At 42.4% G+C, this 22,189-nt stretch overlaps 1 protein-coding gene and 1 pseudogene across 1 annotated transcript in view; one reads left to right on the forward strand and one right to left on the reverse strand.

Annotated features, from left to right (window-relative positions):
• The window catches only part of LOC117042654 (oocyte zinc finger protein XlCOF6-like), a 663,370-nt gene that overhangs the window by 589,619 nt on the left and 51,562 nt on the right, over positions 1-22,189 (reverse strand). The gene's annotated exons all lie outside the window — the stretch shown is intronic.
• The window catches only part of LOC117042424, a 40,767-nt pseudogene that overhangs the window by 603 nt on the left and 17,975 nt on the right, over positions 1-22,189 (forward strand).

Genomic DNA, 22,189 nt, shown 5'->3' on the forward strand with positions numbered 1-22,189 from the left:
GAGGAAGCCTGCTTTAGACGATGATGAGCTCAAGGGGTGCAATCAGGGGTCCAAGGCAACAGGTTCTCCCCAGCTGTGGTTCCCAGAAATTGGCGTTCAGAGCCATGCTGCCTCCAACAGTGGAGGCAGAACATCATGCTTAGTAGCCACTGACAACACAACAACAAACCTTTGGCTACAGACAAGATACTACGCATATACAATAAATGTTACTGGCTGCGTCATAACACAAATAAAGTATGTTATTTACTGTATCATATTAACAGATGTGGGTGGTGCTGTTTTGTAAACCACTGAGCCTTGGGCTTGCCGATCGGAAGGTTGGCAGTTCGAATCCCCGCAACGGGGTGAGCTCCCGTTGCTCGGTCCCAGCTCCTGCCAACCTAGCAGTTTGAAAGCACATCAAAGTGCAAGTAGATAAATAGGTACCACTCCGACGGGATGGTAAATGACGTTTCCGTGCGCTACTCTGGTTTCGCCAGAAGTGGCTTAGTCATGCTGGCCACATGACCCGGAAAAACTGTCTGCGGACAAACGTCGGCTCCCTAGGCCAGTAAAGCGAGATGAGCGCCACAACCCCAGTGTCTTTCATGACTGGACTTAACAGTCAGGGGTCCTTTTTGTTGTTGTTCAGTCATTCAGTCGTGTCCGACTCTTCGTGACCCCATGGACCAGAGCACGCCAGGCACGCCTATCCTTCACTGCCTCTCGTAGTTTGGCCAAACTCATGTTAGTAGCTTCGAGAACACTGTCCAACCATCTCATCCTCTACCGTCCCCTTCTCCTTGTGCCCTCCATCTTTCCCAACATCAGGGTCTTTTCTAGGGAGTCTTCTCTTCTCATGAGGTGGCCAAAGTACTGGAGCCTCAACTTCAGGATCTGTCCTTCTAGTGAGCACTCAGGGCTGATTTCTTTGAGAATGGATAGGTTTGATCTTCTTGCAGTCCATGGGACTCTCAAGAGTCTCCTCCAGCACCACAGGGGTCCTTTACCTTTACCTTTATTAATATATCAACAAAGATGAATCCGTGTTTTTGCCTCCCTTGAATATAACCATATGACTTTTGAAATTGAAAAAATCATCAGGCACCATTGGCATATTCTTAAGGACATTCCTTAGTGTAATAATACCCCCCTTTTTGCCAAATGTCACAGAAAATCTTTAAAGGACATATTAGTACATACAGACTTAAAATTCACACCCACACAATGCGTTTTTTTCTAATATTCCTCGTTGTTTTTTCAGGTGCGGGCATTGTACCTCTTGTAAATTTGCACTGCAGGTTAAAGAGTTTACTAACAATGAAGGTTTTAAGTTTATTCTACAATCGTTTGCCACATGTGCTACTTCACATGTAATTTACGTGATCAGATGTCCTTGTGGGTTGTTATATGTGGGTCACACTCTCAGACCTATCAAAGTTAGAATATCGGAGCACCATTCCAGGATCAGGAATAATGTAATAGATGCTCCTCTAGTACAGCATTTTATTGAATCATCTCATTCGGATTAGGACTTAACATTCTTTGTGATTTGGACATACTTATGTGCTACAGAACAAGCTAAAAAATTCCTTATGCAAAAAGAAACTAGGTTCATTTGTTTACTTAACGCCTTGCATCCCTCAGGCCTTAACATTGATATCGATTACAGTTGTTTTTTATGAGTAGGCATTAATGTTGACATGTGGAACACCAGAGGATGAATTTAGTTGTTTAGTTTTATGGGCCGCATGGATCTCTTTAAGAACTCATAATGCATTATTTTTGTTATTCTAGAATATTTGGGTGTCTGTTGCAGATCATTAGTTTAGAATTTGAAATTGTTCATAATTACATAGGAGCGTTCAAGTGCATTACATTTGAACTTAGCTGGAGTTTGTTTTATGTTTGTTGTACCACCAGGTTCACTTTAAGAAAGACTTTATGCTTCTGTAGATTGCCAACACCCGTAACCAAAATCATTATTGTGTTTGTCCATATAATCTCTGTTTGTAACAGTTGTGTTCATTGCAGCCACCATTATGCTATAGATCCACTGTTGTGATGCATCATATTTGGTATGTATAGTTATTTATGGCATTTATCTTGTTTTTGTAAAATGTATAATATTGCATTTATCTGTATTACCGTATTTTTCGCTCCACAACGTGCACTTTTTTCCTCCTAAAAAGGAAGGGGGAAAGTCTTTGCATGTTACGGAGAGAAGGCACTGGGCGCCGCTTCTGCTGCTGCCCGCCTCTGACACTCGCCAGAGCAGGAATCGGCAGCTGCTTTTCTTTCCGCGCTGCGCTGTGCCTCTTCCGCAGGCTCCTATCCCTGCTCTTGCATGGGGGGGGGGCCAGCGGCAGAGGCGGGGGCAGGGGCAGACAAACAAGCACCACCTCAGGGAGGAGGATGTTGCGTCCGTCTGTCACGTGACACCCTCCCTCCGTCTCAGGAACTGTCTCCTTTGCCCTCCCCCCCCCCGACAACAGCAGGAGGAGCTGTCAAAACTTCCTCTCAAATAACAGACTTTATTTGTGTTATAACGCAGCCGGTTATGTTTATTGTATTTCTGTGGTAGCCACTGACAGCTGTGAATTTTTCTAATCCCCTTTCAATTTGATGGCCATCGCTGCCTCTTGTGGAAGTGACTTCCATAGTTTAAATATGCACTGCATGAAGAAGACTTTTCTGTTATCCATCCTGAATCCTGTCCTGACTTGCATCTTCAGTCGATGTCTGCAAGTTCTGGTGTTACGAGAGAGGAAGAAAAGCTTTTATCTGTCCCTTTTTCTGCACACCGTGCATAATTCTTCCGTCATGTATTTGGCATCTTTTAGTGATGTGAGGATTGGCAATAGAGGGGATGATCATCATGATATATTTTCTTTAAAGGGATGAATTGTCCAAAAGCATGTTTCCAATAATAATAGCAGTCAATGGGTTTTTAAAGTTGGTTTTTGTGTTTTAACCTCTCCTGATATTTTGCCTTGTGCAGCAGAGTGATGTGAAAGTGGAGGAACAGGGACCAAAGAGGAAAAGACTGGAGTCCAAAGGAAAAAAATCTCCTGCGGACCAAGTTGGGACCATCAGGGATCTTCTACCACGGGAAGATTTACGTCCAATTAAGAAGGACGCGGAAGACGGGCAGCCGCAGCAGCACTGGGATGCCCAGTGGCAGGATTTCCTGAAGACGATGCACCGCCCTCGTTCAAGCTGGGAAACCCCACAGGCTCCCAGTCCTCCCCCCTCCGGGGATGGTGTCCTCCCGGCCTCCTTCAGGGGAGCTGTGGGTGTCAGTCAGTGGCCCAGCGGGAGAGCAGGGGGGACCGACCAGACCCTACCAGACTTGCGTGGGGAATCACACGAGGAAGGAGGGGAGCTGATTTCCTCTGTGAAAGTGAAGGAGGAGATCCTGGACGAGGAGGAAGAAGACGATGCCATGAGGTCGGAGATGGAGCGGCAGTGCTTCAGGCGGTTCTGCTACCAGGAGGCCGAGGGGCCCCGAGAGGTCTGGCTTCGGCTCCAGGAACTTTGCTCCCGGTGGCTGAAGCCAGAGAGGCGGACCAAGGAAGAGATCGTGGAGCTGCTTGTCCTGGAGCAGTTCCTGATTATCTTGCCTGCGGAAATGCAGAGCTGGGTCAAGGGATGCAGGCCAGAGACCTGTGCCCAGGCGGCAGCCCTTGCTGAGGACTACCTGCTGCAGCTCCAAGACACTGAGGAGCTTCCGGGAAAGGTAAGTGCCCTCCTCTCTCCTTGGTTTCCAGCATCTGCAGGTCACAGGTCCAGTGTCTCTAGACATGGAGGTTCTGTTTAGCTATGATAGTGAATATTCCTACTCCCTGCACTTTCTCTCTAATCCACGTTAAAAAGGCTTGCTAGACCAAACTTTACTATACATGGGAGGTTTGCAAACATATCAGAGCAGGAGCTACGTTGGAAGAGTTGTCCCTTCACAACCCCTGCTTTCCTCATCTAAATTGCCTCCATTTCCAAAATGCTGTTTGCTCCCAACTGCGGTAAAAAATCTTGGCACGTCTTGCAACCTCAGCACTCCCATGTGTAGTGCAAATAGAATAACACTGGCCTACTTTGCAAGGTTTATTGAAGTATCTCAGCTATAACCAGTTGAGTATTGCAGAATCACGCAGACTGTCCAGAAGCATTCGGTTGCAAGCTGGCAGGATGAAGCAGGAACAAGACGCTGCTCACTAGTAACTTGGTTTACTACAGACGTTTATTATTTACAGCAGACTCACAAATTACTATATACAGGATACAGACACAGACCTTAACTCTCTCACTGAACAAACTCCAACTGACTAATCACACTGACCAACTCACACGTTTAACCACAGACCAACAAGGAAAGTGATGAGTCATCATGCCTATATGAATGACCTTGTCCAATAGCAGACTTGTATCCAGGGTATCCTAGATATATATAATATAATAAACTTTATTTGCATAGCCAGCAGCCATTGCAACAAAAGACACACAATGTACAGTTTAAAAACAATAGTGGGTAAAAAGATCGGCCAAATGGTTATGACTGCCGTTCAAATACAGTGGTGCCCCGCTAGACGAAAATAATTCGTTCTGCGAAAATTTTCGTCTAGTGGGTTTTCCGTCTTGCGGAGCGGCAATGACAGCCGCGCTCCGCAAAACGAAAGAAAAAAAAAAAGACAAAATTTTTTCGTCTTGCGAGGCAGCCCCGTAGACTTTTTCGTCTAGCGGGGCAGCCTTCCGCTAGACGAATGCCTTCATCTAGCGAGTTTTTCGTCTAGCGAGGCATTTGTCTAGCGGGGCACCACTGTAGTGGCCCTTAATCTCATTGCGCCCTCAGTAAATCTAGCAACGTTGGTATCCTGGATACAAGCAGACTTGTATCCAGGGCAGATTAAACTCCCTCTGCTCAGTCTTCTTGGCGTTCAGCCAACTCTTAATTGCTTCTGTGAGAAGCTGCTTCAAAGCAAAAACCCAACAAGGTTGTTGCAAGATTTATTATGATAATGGCCGGGTTCAGATGACCGAATCAGAGCCTGAAAAGCTGGGTTACAAATAGTAACAGTTTTTAATGCATTGCTGCAGCAAAGTTGCACTAAAACATAAGTTGGCCCAAGTTTAAAACTAAAAACTCTAGCCAGCACCACAGTCTCCTGGCCACCTCAACCAGAATGCATCACTCCAGGAAGGATTCCGACCCAACCTTTAGTGAGAGAGGGCAAAAGAGAAGGACTGCATGGGTAGCTTCACAGATTTACCAACGGTGGTCCTGCACTGGCAGCAAGGCCAACAAACAAGGGAACTGGGGATGTGCTAGTCCCATCTCCCCCTTCATCTGCCCCCTAACCTAATTATTCCAGTTTACCTCATGATTGGGCTGGCCTTGATGGTGAACTGTGACGAAACCAGGCAGTCTCATATGAACCATAACTAACAAACTTTCCATTTTGCCAAAACCAGGAAACTACAGCTGCCAGCTTTGGAACAAGCCGGGATATTAAGCTAAATTCAAACTGTGTGTGGTCAAATCAGGAAACTCTGGTTGATCAGTAGCTTTGTGGTTTGACTGTTCCCACTGATAGCAGTAAAAATAGGAAACCCTGTTGCGTTCGAAGGGGTTGTTTGGACAGAGTCTCTGATCAGCATGCATAGCAGGACAGGCATAGGAAGCTATTATTATTATTATTATTATTATTATTATTATTAACTTTCACCCTACCTATCTGACTGGGTTGCCTCAGCACATCTGGCCAGCTTCCAACAAAACAAAAACCATCAAAAATTTCGTTGTAAAAGGCTGCCTTCGGAAGTATTTCATTTTGTAGAAACGGCCTTCGATTTTAAAGAATTGCCCTCTTAAAGTAATAAAGTAATCCCGTGGTGTAAAAATGTATGTTGTCCTCTAGGTCCAAACACACACATAGTATGAGTAAGTAGTGCTCCAGAGTGCTTCTCCTGTGAACTTGCCATCTAAGTTGTTTACTCCTGACCAAAGTTCCTGTTTCCCAAAAGGACAGAAGGGGGAGCAGAGGAGCAAACGGATGGGTTTGAAGGCTATTTCCATCAGCTGCCTCTCTCCCCTAAGCAACAAGAGCAAAGGGTGTTTGCAGGGCAGGAGGACAGAGAAGGAGGCAGAGGGAGCACCTCTCCCAGGGGGTCCAGATGCAAGCAAGGGGCTTCCTTCTTCTCCATGCAAGGGCCACCCATGTATTCAGAGCAGTCCTTTGCAGATTAACTCTTAAGTTCCAAGGGATCTACTCTCAGGCCACTAATTACATACTATGCCAGTCTTCCGAAGGGAGGTGGGACAGGCAGGTGAAAGGAATGGCCAAAGGTGTTTTTAAATGGGTGGGGGCTCTTGGGAAGGGGGTGCTCAATTGAGGCTTCTGTCTTGGGCAAGAGAATCCCTTCAGGGGCTCTGAGTCTCCCTTGGCTTCTTCCTCCCTCCCAGGATGCTGCAACTTGCTCTGGCTTCTGCCCTCCTCAGGAAGCTGAACCTGCAAACCTAGCTGAGACTGAACCTGCAAACCTGGTCAGGATGGAAGGAGCATGCATGGTTGACCTGGTCAGGCTGTCTCCTGCATCCCTCCCCACAACCTCTGAGCATTTCCTCCATGGACCCTTGGAGAAATCTGGTGAGTTCCAGGGGAGATGAGATGGGGACGTGGATGGATCGATGGTGGAGGGAGAAAGATGAAAAGATGGGAAGGAAGTAGGAAGGAAGGAAGGAAGGGGTGAGGCCTTCTCCAAAGCAGCTATGGAAATGCTTCCCATAATTATAATTCATATATTTAAATTGTTTCTATTACTTTTATTTTTATAGACAAGTTCAGAGTGATACATTCCACCAGCATCAAAACACAATAAATGCATGCACCTCCTCAGTTTGGTGGGCTTAAGGGACAAAGGACCCATTATCATAATAAACAATTCCTGTGGCTGGAGGCTCGACACATAGGATCAGGCTTTTGAAGACCAGAAGTGGCCAGTATTATAAGCAAATTATGTAAACTTGCCAGCCTTACAGACTGGGGTTGTGTGAGAGAGTGAGTAAGTGGGATAATAATTTATAGCGCCCCTATAAATTAGAATTAGAATAATAATAATAATAATAATAATAATAATAATAATAATAGAATTAGAATAATAATTATAAAAAATAATTAGAATAATAATAATAATAATAATAATAATAATAATAATAATAATAATAATATATTTATACCCTGCCCATCTGGCTGGTTTTCCCCAGCTTCTCTGGGCTGCTCCCAACAGAATATTAAAAACACAATATAAGATCAAACATTATAAACTTCCCTAAACAGGGCTGCCTTCAGATGTCTTCTAAATGTCAGGTAGTTGTTTATCTCTGACATCTGAAGGGAGGGCGTTCTACAGGGCAGGTGTCACTACTGAGAAGGCCCTCTGCCTGGTTCCCTGTAGCTTTGCTTCTCGCAGTGAGGGAACAGCCAGAAGGCCCTCGGCGCTGGACCTCAGTGTTTTATTTTTTTTTACAAATCATATTTATTGTGGTTTCCAATAAAACAATATCATATGAAACATTCCAAATTACATTCCAAATTATTTCTCCAATTATAAAACAAAAAAAGGTTCCAAATTGTCCAAATTATTACTTTAAATTTTATTTAAGGCTTCCCATGCTTCAAATTCCGGAGGCTCTATTATCATAAATTATTGCTTTGCTTTCTCTTCCAGTGTTTTCACAGCCGCTGATATATCCAACAAGTAAGATAAGTCCAAACAAGCAGTATCACTGTGTGATTTTAAGTCAGTACTCCACATTCCTTCTTTCGTTTTGCTGGTTGAAATCCAAAAGTCGTATTTGTACAGTCACCATTTTCTTCTTTATTATATTTCGTATATTTTCCACTTTTAAAAGTCCCGATCTGCACCAAGTTATAAATCTTTGGAGGTTAGCCGTCTCACTTATAAATCACGTAAAAAGAAAAAGAAATGCAGCCTTGTCCCTCCTACGATCTCGCGTTGCAGTCCGGGCATAATTCTAACTGCGTCATTTCTTGGCAGTCAACCAAATTCTTCCAATTAAAGTCCGTCAATGTCCAAGGGATTCATTTCATACTTCACACATTTATAGATTATAGTTCATATGTTCTCCTCCATTCTCAGTTTTTCAATCATTCAAATCTCACTTGTTATATAAACGTTGGGTCTTCTGGGGGGTATTTGCCCAATATAAAATCATACAATCACATAGTCCAGGGCTCCTCCCCCCCTTCTGTCCCGTTTTCACATATTTCACATACCGATAGTCGTAAATTCTCATCCTCTTCTTTTCAAACAGTGGCTGGATTCTTTAGCAAAATACTTTCTCCTCTTTCGTTTGAAGCATGCCCAAGGCGACTCACTAATTTATATTTCTTAGCGTTGGGAATCCCGGACGGACAGGCCGGTCGCAGGAGTGCCGAACCTCAGGGGGGCTATCCGCCCTGACTCCCCTGCCCATTTTCCCGAAGGGTCAGAGCAGGTTTTGGAGCACCGTGGGCGAGCTGCCCTTCCCACATGCCTGGGAAGGTTGGGAGGCTGCATACTCCCAAAACAGCCTCAAAATTCCCCATGGAGGTCGGGAGCAGATGGAATTCCGACCATACCAGTCCGTACCGGAAGCGGAAGCCCTGGACCTCAGTGTTTTAAGCATATGATTGCAGGTTGCATTAAATTTTTCAGTGAGTCCATTTGTCTGAGGATGATAAGCTGTGGTGGTCAATTGTCTTATTCCACAGGCTTTCAAAAGTTATTTCATCAGCTGAGACATAAATGCAGACCCTAAATCTGTGATGATCTCATCTGGAAATCCTACCCGGGCAAATATAGTTAGTAATGCACTTGCAACTGTCTTGGCCTCTATATCTCTTAGTGCAGTGGTGGCCAAACTCAGTCCTCCAGCTGTTGTTGGACTACAATTCCCATCACTCCTAGCTACCAGGACCAGTGGTCAGGGATGGTGGGAATTGTAGTCCCAAAATAGCTGGAGGGCTGAATTTGGCCACCACTGTCTTAGTGGGACTCCTTCCGGATATCTTGTGGCATAATTCATTATTGTCATAATACATTGATTGCCACTCCTGGTAGTTTGAGAAATGGGTCCTATAAAATCAACTCCTATTTTGGAAAAGGCATTGCTCACCACACAGATTGGCTGCAATAAATCCTTGGTCTTTTCTCGTGCCTTTCCAACTAGTTGACACACCTTACAGGACTGACAGTAAGCTTTGATATCCTTACTCATGCCTGGCCAATAAAATGATTTGTATACATCCCTTGTTTTATTAATGTCCAGATGTCCTGCCATCAGAGCTTTGTGGGGAAGCTGTAAAACTTGTAGCCTATACTTTCTGGTCAAAAAAGTTGCTACGCACATGGTCCTCCAGGGGCACAGCTAACTTATTTAGGACCAGGGAGTCCCCCACACCCGCCTGCTCCCTGACCCCCCAAAACAGTACTTGTGTCTTGTCAGGATTCAACCTCAATGTGTTAGCCATCATCCATCCTCCAATCGCCTCCAGGCACTCACACAGGACATTCACAACCTTCACTGGTTCTGATTTAAAAGAGAGGTAGAACTGGGTGTCATCTGCATACTGATGAACACCCAGTCCAAACTCCCTGATGATCTTTCCAGACGGCTTCATATAGATATTAAAAAGCATGGGTGAGAGGACGAAACACCACAAGTGAGAGCCCAAGGGTCTGAACACTCATACCCAATACCACTTTCTGGACACAATGCAGGAGGAAGGAGCGGAACCTCTTTGCCCCCAGCTCCCAGCTCTTCCAGACAGTCCAGAAGGGTGTCATGGTCGATGGTATCAAAGGCCGCTGAGAGATCCAGCAGAACTAGGAAACAGCTTTCACCTTTGTCCCTAGCGCACCAGATATCATCAACCAGCATGGCCAAGGCAGTTTCAGTCACATGTTGATGCCTGAATCCAGACTGGAAAGGAATCCAAATGGTCCACATCCTCCAGGCATGCCTGGAGGTGTTCAGCAACCACCCGCTCAATCACCTTGCCCAAGAATAGAAAATTTGAGACTGGGTGATAGCTGTCCATATTGGCTGGGTTCAAAGATTTTTTTAAAGAAGGAGTTTAATAACCACCTCTTTCAGTGGGTCTGGGAAGGCTCCATCACAGAGGGAAGTATTCACCACCTCACAGAGCCCATCACCCAGCCCTTCCCGGCTCGCTTTATTAGCAAGGATAGGCAAGGATCAAGGAGACAGTTGGACCAGACCCGGAGGCAGGGATAGTCCTCAAATGACGACTAAACCTGCCTCCTTGGTAATGACATGGTCTATTCTTAGTGTAACGCCTCCTCCTACACATGATCACTGAGATCGGGTATCCCAGTGCATCCCCTCTCTGTGGAACCTGCCCCAGACGTTCTTTGGCTGGGGCCTACTCCCAGGCAGCCGTGACCCTCTCCCCTTAAAACAGAACACAAATCATACCACAAAGTAATAAAACAGTAGAAACAAAAAAACCCCAATAATAGTAATATACAATTTTACTAAAATTAAAACAATCCCCAGCTCCAACCAAATGTCTAGCCCACCCCGAACAAAACCAAAATTCAAAACACCACAGATTAAAAACTATTTAAAACATATAAAAACATGGTGGCAGCCCCCACAACAGCCACAACAACCACAGCAGGAGTCTCTGGGTGGGGACGATGGCTGTCCCCAGAGAGGGACTGCAGGGCCAGGAACATAATGAGGACAGTGGAGAATGGAGGCTGTGTTAAAAAAAGAAAAGGTGCACATTGATATTGACGTGTGTTTAGTTCCTTTCTTGTCTATCTTGGAAGTCTAACAGGATTCTATCCCACCCCCCACTCCCAAACAGGTGAGGAAGATGGCGGTCACAATTCTACAGAGCCATTGGTGAATTCATTGGGAAGAACAAAGAAACAATTTAAATGCATGAAATGTGGGATGTGCTTTAGTCACAGTGGAAAACTGAGGGTACATCAACAAACTCACACAAGAGAGAGACTATTTGAATGTATGGAGTGTGGAAAGAGCTTCAGTCAAAGTGGACACTTTAGAATACACCAACGAACTCACACAGGGGAGAGACCATTTAAATGTATGGAGTGTGGAAAGAGCTTCAGTCAAAGTGGAGACCTTTTAAGACATCAACGACATCATACAGGGGAGAAACCATTTAAATGTATAGAGTGTGGAAAGAGCTACAGTCAAAGTGGAGACCTTAGAAGACATCAACGAACTCACACAGTAGTGAAACCATTTAACTGTATAGAGTGTGGAAAGCGCTTCAGTGAAAGTGGGAAACTTACAATACACCAACAATCTCACACAGAGGAGAAACCATTTAAATGTACTGAATGTGGAAAGAGCTTCTGTCGATATGGAATCCTTAGAAAACATCAACGAACTCACACAGCAGAGAAACCATTTAATTGTGTTGAATGTGGAAAGAGCTTCAGTGGAAGTGGAGGCCTTAGAGTACATCAACGAAGTCACACAGGGGAAAAGCCATTTAAATGTATAGAGTGTGGAAAGAGCTTCAGCCGGAAGGATAAACTTAAATTACATTGGAGCAGGCACACAGGGGGGCAAAATTTCAAATCCCCTGAGTGTGTTAAGAGCGTGAATCAAAATGTAGCACTTCGAACACATCAACAAACTTACTCGGGGGAGAAACCATTTCAATGTATGGAGTGTGGAAAGAGCTTCAGTCAAAGTGGACACTTTATAATACACCAACGAACTCACACAGGGGAGAGACCATTTAAATGTATGGAGTGTGGAAAGAGCTTCAGTGAAAGTGGAACACTTAGAAAACACCAACGAACTCACACCGGGGAGAAACCATTTGAATGTATGGAGTGTGGAAAGCGCTTCAATCATAATGGAAACCTAAGAACACACCAACGAACTCACACTGGGGAGAAACCATTTGAATGTATGGAGTGTGGAAAGAGCTTCACTCAATATGGAAACCTTAGAAAACATCAACGAACACACAGGAGAGAAGCCATTTAAATGTATAGAGAGTGGAAAGAGCTTCAATCACCATGGAACCTTAGAAAACATCAACTAAGTCACACAGGTTAAAGCCCAGAGATATATGGAATTTGGAAAGAGCTTCAAAGGGAGTGGAGACCTTAATATTCATAAATGAATTCACATGGGGGAATCACCATATAAATGTATGTATTTTTCCACTCAGGATTCACTCCTTACTTCATCTTAAGAAACTCATAAAGAGGTACTGAAGGAAAGCTACAACAACTGCAAGGATGCTGCTTGCCCAAATTTGAAAAGACAACACGGTGCCTATCAGAGTGGGCAGACAGACTTAGCTATTGGACTATGCAGAGATGGCAAGAATGACTGGGAAAATCAGAAACCAGGATGTTCAAAATTTCAACAGAGAATGGGAGAAATTTATATTCTATTTGACAGATAATTATAGACCTTTGAACTCTTTGCTAGATCTTAAATAACTTGTCATGTAACATAGACTTTGGATACAATAGTGGAATTAAAAATTAGGAGGATTTATAGAATGCAGTTGAAAAGGTTTAGTAAAGAACCCACGGAGGGGAGGAGGGAAGTCTAGAGATTTGGAAGAATCTTGTGTAATTTTTAACATTTGTGATTTTGAGAGTGAATGAATTTTTACAGTCATATAAAAATAATTTTAAAAAGAAAAGAAACTAATAAAGGGGGAAATCAATTTTAAATGCATGGAACATTGTGTGATGTTCTGGTGTTTGTACATAAATTTCCATACACATATGCAAAGTAATGAAAGTCACATATACTAAATGTACGAAATAAGTGGCAAGTTGTTGCTCGATAAACACGGAGAGAGAGTGAATCGGGAATGCTCAAGGTGTTTAATCTGTTGAGTTTCGACCTCCACCCTTCACTGCCAAAATGATGGTCTGCCCTTGTCTTGTGGATCTCTTTCCCAGGTGCTCATTACTTGAACTTTGCATAATCCACTGAAGACCTTTTTAATGATATCATTTTCCAGCTGAATGAAAAGGTCATTTGGTCAGGGTTGCGGCTAAAGGCCTTGGACTCCATGCAGCTTTTCTGGGAATTTGTAGTCTCAGGGTGTCCAATTGTAGTTGGCTAAGGAGGCTCAGACTCTTCTGTTGAGAGGTTCGTCCCAGAACCTACAGTTCCCAGAGTTCCTGCGAGTGAAGATGACTGTCTCTGGATGTGCAAAAAAGAATTTGGCAGTGTTTGTTTTCATTCTGGGGGGGGGAGCACCCTGTTGCAACAGTTTTAATAAAGATCAGGCTTACTAGCTGCCTCAATATTCTCTGGTTAGCCTGTTATTTTCTCCTACTGATAGAGAACCTAAAAGGAGGACTCTATATGGGCTCTTGGGTATACCATAAGGGAAATGGAGCAGTTTTTTTCCTATAACACAAGGAAGTCCTATTTCATGAGAGAGGGGACCTGGTTCTCGGGGTGTGTCTTGTATTGGGGCATCCTCTCTTTCCACAGATTCTGCCTCTTTCCCTTATGCCTCATCTCTCTCCCCAACAACAAATGTTGCTCTGGATTCAGGCACAGTTTATCCTCAGCTTGTCCTGTCTGAGGACTGCAAAAGCGTAAGATGGCGAGATGAATATCATTTTTTTTTCAATTTAAAAAAAGAAAGGAAGGAAGAGGGGAGGTTGGAATATTGCAGGGGTAGGCAACCTAAGGCCCATGGGTTGGATGCGGCCCAATTGCCTTCTCAATCCGGCCCATAGACGGTCCGGGAATCAGTGTGTTTTCACATGAGTAGAATGTGTCTTTTTATTTAAAATGTATCTCTGGGTTATTTGTGGGGCATAGGAATTCGTTCAACCCCCCCCCAAAAAAAAATAGTCCGGCCCACCACATGGTCTGAGGGACAGTGGACTGGCCCACGGCTCAAAAAAAAGGTTGCTGACCCCTGGTATAGTGCCTTCAACCCCCCTGACAACGTCAAATTAAGCAGGAGCCAGAGGAGGAGGAGCTGCAGCAGCACTGGGGTACCCAGTGGCAGGATTTCCTGAAGACTATGCACCCTGCTTGTTCAAGGGGGGAAACCCCACCGGCTCTCGGTCCTCCCCACTCTGGGGATGGTATCCTCTTGGCCTCTTTCAGGGGAGCTGCGGATGACAGCTGGTGGCCCAGCGGGAGAGCAGGGGGGACAGACCTGCCCCTGCCCCCAGACACTGAGGGAGAGACTGGAGTCCAAAGGAAAAAGATCTCCTGCCGGCCAAGTTGAGACCTTCAGGGATCTTCTGCCTTGTGCAGATTTACGTCAAATTAAGCAGGAGACAGAGGAGGGGCAGCTGCAGCAGCACTGGGATGCCCAGGATTTCCTGAAGACGATGCACCCCCCTCGTTCAAGTTGGGAAACCCCACAGGCTCCCAGTCCTCCCCACTCTGGGTATGGTGTCATCCCAGCCTTCGTCAGGGGAGATGCAGATACCAGCCGGTGGCCCAGTGGGAGAGCAGGGGGGACAGACCAGACCCTGCTCTCAGACACTGAGGGGATTCTGGGAAACGTAAGTGCCGTCCTCTCACTTGGGTTTCCATCATCTGGAGGTCACAGGTCCAGTGCCTCTAGACATGGAGGTTCTGATTTGCTATGGTGGTGAACATTCCTCCTCCCTGCGCTTTCTCTCTAATCCACTTTAAAAAGGCTTGTTAGACCAAACTTTACCCGGGAGGTTTGCGGTCAAATCTCCTGATGTTCTTACTTTACCTAAGCAGCTGCAGGGGACTCTGAATTTCATCAGAGCAGAGGCTGTGTTGGAAGAGGTGTCCTTCCACCAACCCCCGTTTTCCTCCTCTAAATTGCCTCTGTTTCCAAAATGCTCTTTGCTTCCCACTGAGGTAAAAATCTCGGCACATCTTGCAACCTCAGCAATCCCATGTGTAGTGCAAATAGAATAACACTGGCATACCTTGTAAAGATGTTCAATAATTTTTAAAGATAATGGCCAGGTTCAGATGACTGAATTGCAGCCTGAAAAGCAGGGTTACAAATAGGCACAGTTTTTAATGCATTGCTGCAGCAAATTTACACTGAAATCCATGTTGACCCAAGTTTACAACAAAAATCTCTAGTCAGCAGCACCATCTCCTGGCCACCAGAAGCAGAATGCATCACTCCAGGAAGGATTCCGACCCAACCTTTAGTGAGAGAGGGCAAAAGAGAAGGACTCTGCATGGGTAGCTTCACAGATTTACCAACAGTGGTCCTGCACCGGCAGCAAGGCCAACAAACAGGGGAACTGGGGATGTGCTAGTCCCATCTCCCCCTTCATCTGCCCCCTGACCTAATTATTCTAGTTTACCTCATGATTGGGCTGGCCCTGATGGTGAACTGTGATGAAACAAGACAGTCTCTTATGAGCCATAACTAACAAACTTTCCATTTTGCCCAAACCATGAAACTACAGGTGCCAGCTTTGGAACACACCGGGATATTAAGCTAACTTCAAACTGTGTTTGGTTAAAAAAGGAAACCGGTTGATCAGTGACTTCATGGTTTGATTGTTCCCACTGCACAGGGGCTGTGCAGTCAGGTGAAAGGCTTCTTCAAATCCCTCCTCATTGAGTCGAGACACAATAATTCAGAATGGGCCAACACATGTGAAGCATTCTGAATACTGCCTGACATTCTCAGACAGTGGGATTGCCAGAACCTCTGAGTTAGCGTTTTACAACATACTTACTACCCTCCAGACATCATTAGATTTCCAACTCCCCTCACCCACAGCCAGCATGACCAATGGAATGATGGGTGTTGTAGTCTAACAACTTCCAGAGAGCATCAAGTTGGAGAAGGATGCAGTGAGAGGAAAGCCCAATGATCAGCTCCTAGGCATAAAACTTTTCTTGGGACCAAAGTAGATCCAATGTTCAATGCATGGAGACAGGAGAGGGACAACCATTATTTCTGGCACATTGACATGTTTTCTGTGATGGAATGATTGACACCGCACAATACTGAATTCCTCCCATAGTTTTCTTCCCCATGAGGTTTTGCGTGCCATCAGTGTAGACAGGAGCATTGAATTTGTAAGCATGTCTTGCACTGTTTTGTGGAAGGAGGGCTAGGAAGAAGAAAGATAAGCAATTTGTGTAAACTTGACGATGTTACAGACTGGGGTTGTGTGTGAGAGTGAGTGAGTGGTATAAAATTTTATAGCACCCCTGTAGTTTTATCCGTCTCTAAGCTTCCATGGAGATACTGTGGTAGAAACTTGGTATAAATTTCAAAATAAGTACACAAAGCCAACAAAGAGACTCAGAAGTTTATAGTGGCACCAGATCTTCTCGTCAAGAATCCACTTCGTCAGAGTGCAGCCCACAAAAGCTTAGGCTATAACACATTTATCAGCCTTTCATGGTTACAAAAGATGAATCAATTGAAACTTACTCTGCAGGGATCTTTCAGATGGAGGATGAATGACGCATTACTGAGGTATGAACAGATCGTGAAGAGTGCCCAAAAGACCCTAAAAGATTATTTTGAACCGAATTTGAATTCTGAGGTAGACATAAGGACGGTTTGGGACACAAGTAAAGTGGTGATGCGAGGATTCCTAATACAACAGAATGCCACTAGAAAGAGACCCCAGAAGGAAAAAGTGGACAAGATTCTGTTGCAAATAAAAGACAAAGAGAAGATGTTAAGAGCCAATCCAAATAATACTCTTATCCAAAATGACATTAAGTTTCTACAAACCCAATATTCTTCAATCATCAATCAGGAAGTAGAATGGAAAATTAAAATGACGAACAAATTAATTTTGAATCAGCAAATAAATGTGGAAAACCTTTGGCTTGGCAACTTAAAAAGAGGCAGAAGAAGAATACTGTGTCACATTTAGTGGTGGAGGGGAAATATATTGAAAACCCAGCAGAGATCAGGAATTTTTTTAAAAAAATACTACAAACAGCTTTATACAAAGGAAAAAGAAGATACTACCAAAATACAATTTATAGAACTTAATGGATTGCAAAAGATTCCCACAGAGATAAAGACTCTACTCAATGACCAGATATCAACACAAGAAATTGAGATGGCAATTGCCAATATGGAACTGGGGAAGGCCCCAGGACCCGATGGATTAACATCTAAATACTATAAGGTTTTGAAAGATTGGTTGACTCAACCCTTCAAAGATGTATGTAATGACATATTGAGGGGGAGCAAGGCACCTGAGACCTGGAAATAAGCTTATATTACGTTGATTCCTAAACCGGACACGGATAGAGCTCAGGTGAAAAATTACCAACCAATTTCCTTACTTAATGTGGATTACAAAATTTTTGCAAGTATTCTTGCAAAAAGATTTAAATTAGTGTTAAAAAACCAAGCAGGTGTTTCCTGCTTGGCAGGGGGTTGGACTGGATGGCCCTTGTGGTCTCTGCCAACTCCATGATTCTATGATTCTATGACCTTATTAATAAGGACCAGGTGGGTTTTCTGCCAGGGAGACATATGAAGGACAACGTAAGGATGGTGGTTGACATACTGGAAATGCTAGAATCAAAAAAGGATTCTAATGCAATCTTAATGTTTATAGATGCAGAAAAAGCCTTTGATAATGTTTTTTGGAATTTTATGAAAATGAATCTGTTCAATATGGAAATTGGCCAAAAATTTATTAATGGAATACATGCTATTTATTCTGAGCAGAAAGCAAAAATAATAGTTAATAATGTGATCTCGGAGGAATTTAAAATTGAAAAAGGAACCAGGCAAGGGTGCCCCCTTTTCCCCTTACTATGTATTTCAGTCCTGGAGGTCCTTCTGAATGTGATAAGACAAGATGACGAGATTAAAGGCATTACAGTAGGGTCAGAACAATATAAATTTGAAGACGATTTAGTGCTAACGTTACAAGATCCAGAATCCAGTGCTAGTAAAGCACTGGAAGTTATACAATAATTTGGTCAACATGCAGGTTTGAAACTGAATAAGAGTAAAACGAAGGTTATTGGTAAAAAATCTTACAATGGAAGAATCTGGTAATTTGGAGATATTGACTGGTCTAAGTTTTGTTAAAAAGGTAAGCTATCTGGGTGTTAACCTAACAGCAAAGATAATTATGAGAAGCTGTGGAATGGAATAGAGAGAGATTTGGAGATATGGTCAAATTTAAAGTTACCACTGCTGGGCAGAATTTCTGTGATTAAAATGAATGTGCTGCCGAAGATGTTATTCATGTTTCAGGTATTACCTATAATTGAGAATGTAAAGTGTTTCCAGGAATGGCAGAAGGCGTCCAAATTTGTATGGCAGGTGAAAAAACCAAGGATGAAGTTTAAATTGTTAATGGATGATAGAGAGGAGGCTTCTCCCTGCCAGATCTGAAGTTATATTTTGAGTCAGTAGCTTTCTGTTGGCTCAAAGAATGGTTTTTATTGGAAAATGCTGACCTGCTGGACCTGGAAGGGTTTGATAACTGATTTGGCTGGCATGCATATTTATGGTATGATAAAGTTAAAGCCCACAGTGGTTTCAAGAATCATATAATTCGGAAAGCATTGTTTAAAGTTTGGATTAGATATAAAGACACCCAGATGGATCTCACCTTTGGAGGCTAAAGCACGAAAAAGGTTAAATACAGAATTTATTTCGTTAAAATATAGCGATGTGCTGATGGAATAGGATAACATTATATGACCAATTGAAGGACAAGTGGACTGATTGGTTACAGTACCATCAGATCAACGAAATGTTTAAACAAGATAGTAACAATTCAGGGTTTCAGATGGAAAAAAACCAGACTGGAGATAGAACTAATGGAACCTAATTGCAAAAATCTATCCAGAATGTATAAATTATTGTTGGAGTGGCAAACGAAAGATGAACAAGTAAAGTCAGTGATGATTGACTGGGCTAAAGATGTGGGACATAATGTTATGTTAAGTGATTGGGAGAGATTGTGGAAAAAGGGGTGGAATTTTACTGCATGCGCTGTTTTGAAAGAAAACTTAATGAAAATGATGTACGGATGGTATTTAACACTGGTTAAGTTGGCTAAGATGTATCATACGTTAGACAATAAGTACTGGAAGTGTAAAGAGAAGGAAGGTACCTTTTTCATATGTGGTGGACATGCCCCAAATTAAAGGTCGTCTGGAAAAGAATTTACAATGAATTGAAAAAGGTGTTTAAGTACACCTTTCTGAAAAGGCCGGAGGCCTTTCTTTTGGGGATTATAGGAGAGGAAATTCCCAATAAGGACAAAGCCTTCTTTTTGTATGCCACAACAGCAGCTAGATTATTGATCGCAAAGAACTGGAAATCTCAAGAGATACCAACAGTGGAAGAATGGCAAATGAAAATGATTGACTTTATGGAACTTGCCGAGCTGACAGCAAGACTGCGGGACCAGAGGGAGGAAGCGGCACAGGAATTTTTTTAAGATTTATCTAAAGAAAAATTGTAATATTTGAGCTTGTGAAATTCTAAAGAAAGTATATAGAAGTTCCTAGAAGAAATTAGGATTGGAAGAAATTCAAAAACTATTTGAAACGACGTGAAAAGATAGATATCTGAAATTAAAATCAGAGGATATATAAGGCTACAGTAATGTCAGAGGTTAGATTAAGATAGGATATAAGAAGTAGATAGAAATATGTTATGTTTATTTTTATTAGGATTAAGATTAGATTAAAATGATGATGATTGCCTATAAAGATTAGAATTAGATAAGAATGATGGTTTTATAATGTTATAAAATTACTAAAGAAGATTAGAAATGAACGCAGAAGAGAGGATGCGAGGAGGTCCCAAAACAATGTTAGGAATATTATAAGGATAGTTAAATAAGTGTTTGTTTGTTAAAATTTTTGTATTTTGATTTTTATGTTATTTTTTGTAGTTTTGTAGTATTTTGTAGTGTTTTGTTGTATTGTGTATTTTGTGTGTGTTTTATTGTTAAAATTTAATAAATTATTATTAAAAAATTGAAAATGTTGATAAGATAAAAAGAGAAGATGTAATAATAAGTTAGATAAGTAAATTAAGAATATAAATTTGGAAAGGAAACTGCATAAATAAGAAATTAGAGGAAGACCAGGAAGGGGAAGTTGGGGGAAGTTATGGAGAAATGTTAATAATTTAAAATTATGTGTTTTTTTCTTATCATGTTTGTTAAGTATTTTAATGTATTTTAATGTAGTTATTAGTTTGCTGTATTGTGTTGTGTTTTATTTGTTATGTTATGTTCTTTTTATGAAAAACTGAATAAAAATTATTTGAGAAAACAGAAGATGAATCAACAGAAGCATAGTTAGTTTATGGACTTCCATCCTACAGTAGACGGTGGCGGCCAGCAACTTGGATAGTTTGAAAAAAAATATATACTGATTCTGTGCTCTGCCCTTGTGGTCCTAGGCAATAATGCTTCTTAATACAGTGGTACCTTGTTTCTCAAAGAACTTAGTAGTCAAACAATTTGGATGTAAGTGTTATGGTTTGTGAACTTTTTTTGGAAGTTGAATATGCTCTGCATTGAGTGTTGAACTTCTAATATGAGTGCCAAACTTCTCTTTTCAGTGCCACACTAGGTCTGTCTGTTTTTGATATTTATTTTGTGTTTTTGTGTCTTTTTATTTTGATTGATTGATTGATTGACTGCAAAAAGCTGCAAAACCAAAAGAACCATTAGCAGAACAACAATAGAGATAAATAAGTTAATTATTTCCAAGCACGAAAGTGGTGTCTGTTTAAGTGGTCTAGCAGTTAATTATTTCACAGTACAGCTTTTGTTTTTGCCATTTATTTTACACTTTTGTTTTTGAGGCTTGTTTGGTTCATTTGTTTTCTTCACTGTGTGGAACCCTATTCAGCTACTGATTGATTGATTGAGTGAGTGAGTGACTGTAGAAATGGATAAACCCCCCACCCCCACCCAAACAATGACTATAATCAGTGCAGGTAAGAATTTTTTAAATCATCTACAATACTGTCTTACTTATTCTATAGTACAGTACATTATTGATTTAATTTTATGGATCAGTGGTCTGGTAAGATTGTACAATTCATGTTAAACTGCTATTTTAGGGGTTGTTGTTTTTTTAAATCTGGAACTGATTAATCCACTTTGCATTATTTTCTCTGAAAAGGCTTGCTTTTATTTTGGAATGCTTTGGTTTTGGAACGTACTTCCGGAATGGATTAAGTTTGAGAACCAAGGTACCACTGTACTAGTTTCTGGAAAGCACAGGAGGGCAGAGGGCTCTTGTGCTCCAATCCTGCTTGCAGGTTTCCCACAGGCATCTGGTTGGCCCCTGTGAGAACAGGATGCTGGACTAGGAGGGCCTTTGCCCAACCCAGCAGGCTCATCTTAGGTTCTAATATACTGCAATATTCTCACAGTTGCATGTGGTATAACAACACTTACGTTTTGCTAATTACTCAGAGAAGATATTGTTATTCGAGCCTGAGATCATTTCCTCACTTGAAAATGAAAAATACAGAGATGTCTTTAAGGAGCCCATTCTAACATAGATCAGTATTATAAAATGCTGCTGCTGCTTTATTATGTGTGAATGGAGTTATCATGTGTTGCTCTTGCCATTATCTCCTCTGCATTCCTAAAAATTTGGAACATAGTGAGGACAATAGAGAATGGAGATGGTGTTAAATAAGTGCTGGCTATTTGTTTGAATTCCTCTCTGGTGGTTTCCCCCTTTTTCCATTTTTTGTACATATCCCTTTTAAATCTTAACTCAATTAAAAGTTCTTTAGATAGCCACCCTGGCTTCTTTAGGCACCTTCCATGTTCCCGTCTCACTGGTATTGCCTGAAGTTGTGCTTTTAATATCTCCCTTTTAACAAGCTCCCAACCATCATGAACTCCCTTCCCTTTTAGTATTTCTGTCCATGGGATTTCACCCAGCATTTCCCTAAGTTTTCTGAAGTCGGCTTTCTTAAAGTCTATAATTTGAGTCTTAGTATGCTTGGTTGCTCCTTTCCACTGTATAATAAACTCCAGTAGAGCATGGTCACTCCCACCTAATGATCCTGCCACTTCTACCCCACTAACCAGGTCATCACTATTGGTTAGGACCAGATCTAAAATGGCGAATCCTCTTGTTGCTTCTCCCACTTTCTGGACAATGAAATTGTCTGCAAGGCCAGTGAGGAATCTGTTCAACCTTATG

The sequence above is a fragment of the Lacerta agilis genome, chromosome 2 (assembly GCF_009819535.1).
Source record: "Lacerta agilis isolate rLacAgi1 chromosome 2, rLacAgi1.pri, whole genome shotgun sequence".
Lineage (NCBI taxonomy): Eukaryota > Metazoa > Chordata > Lepidosauria > Squamata > Lacertidae > Lacerta > Lacerta agilis.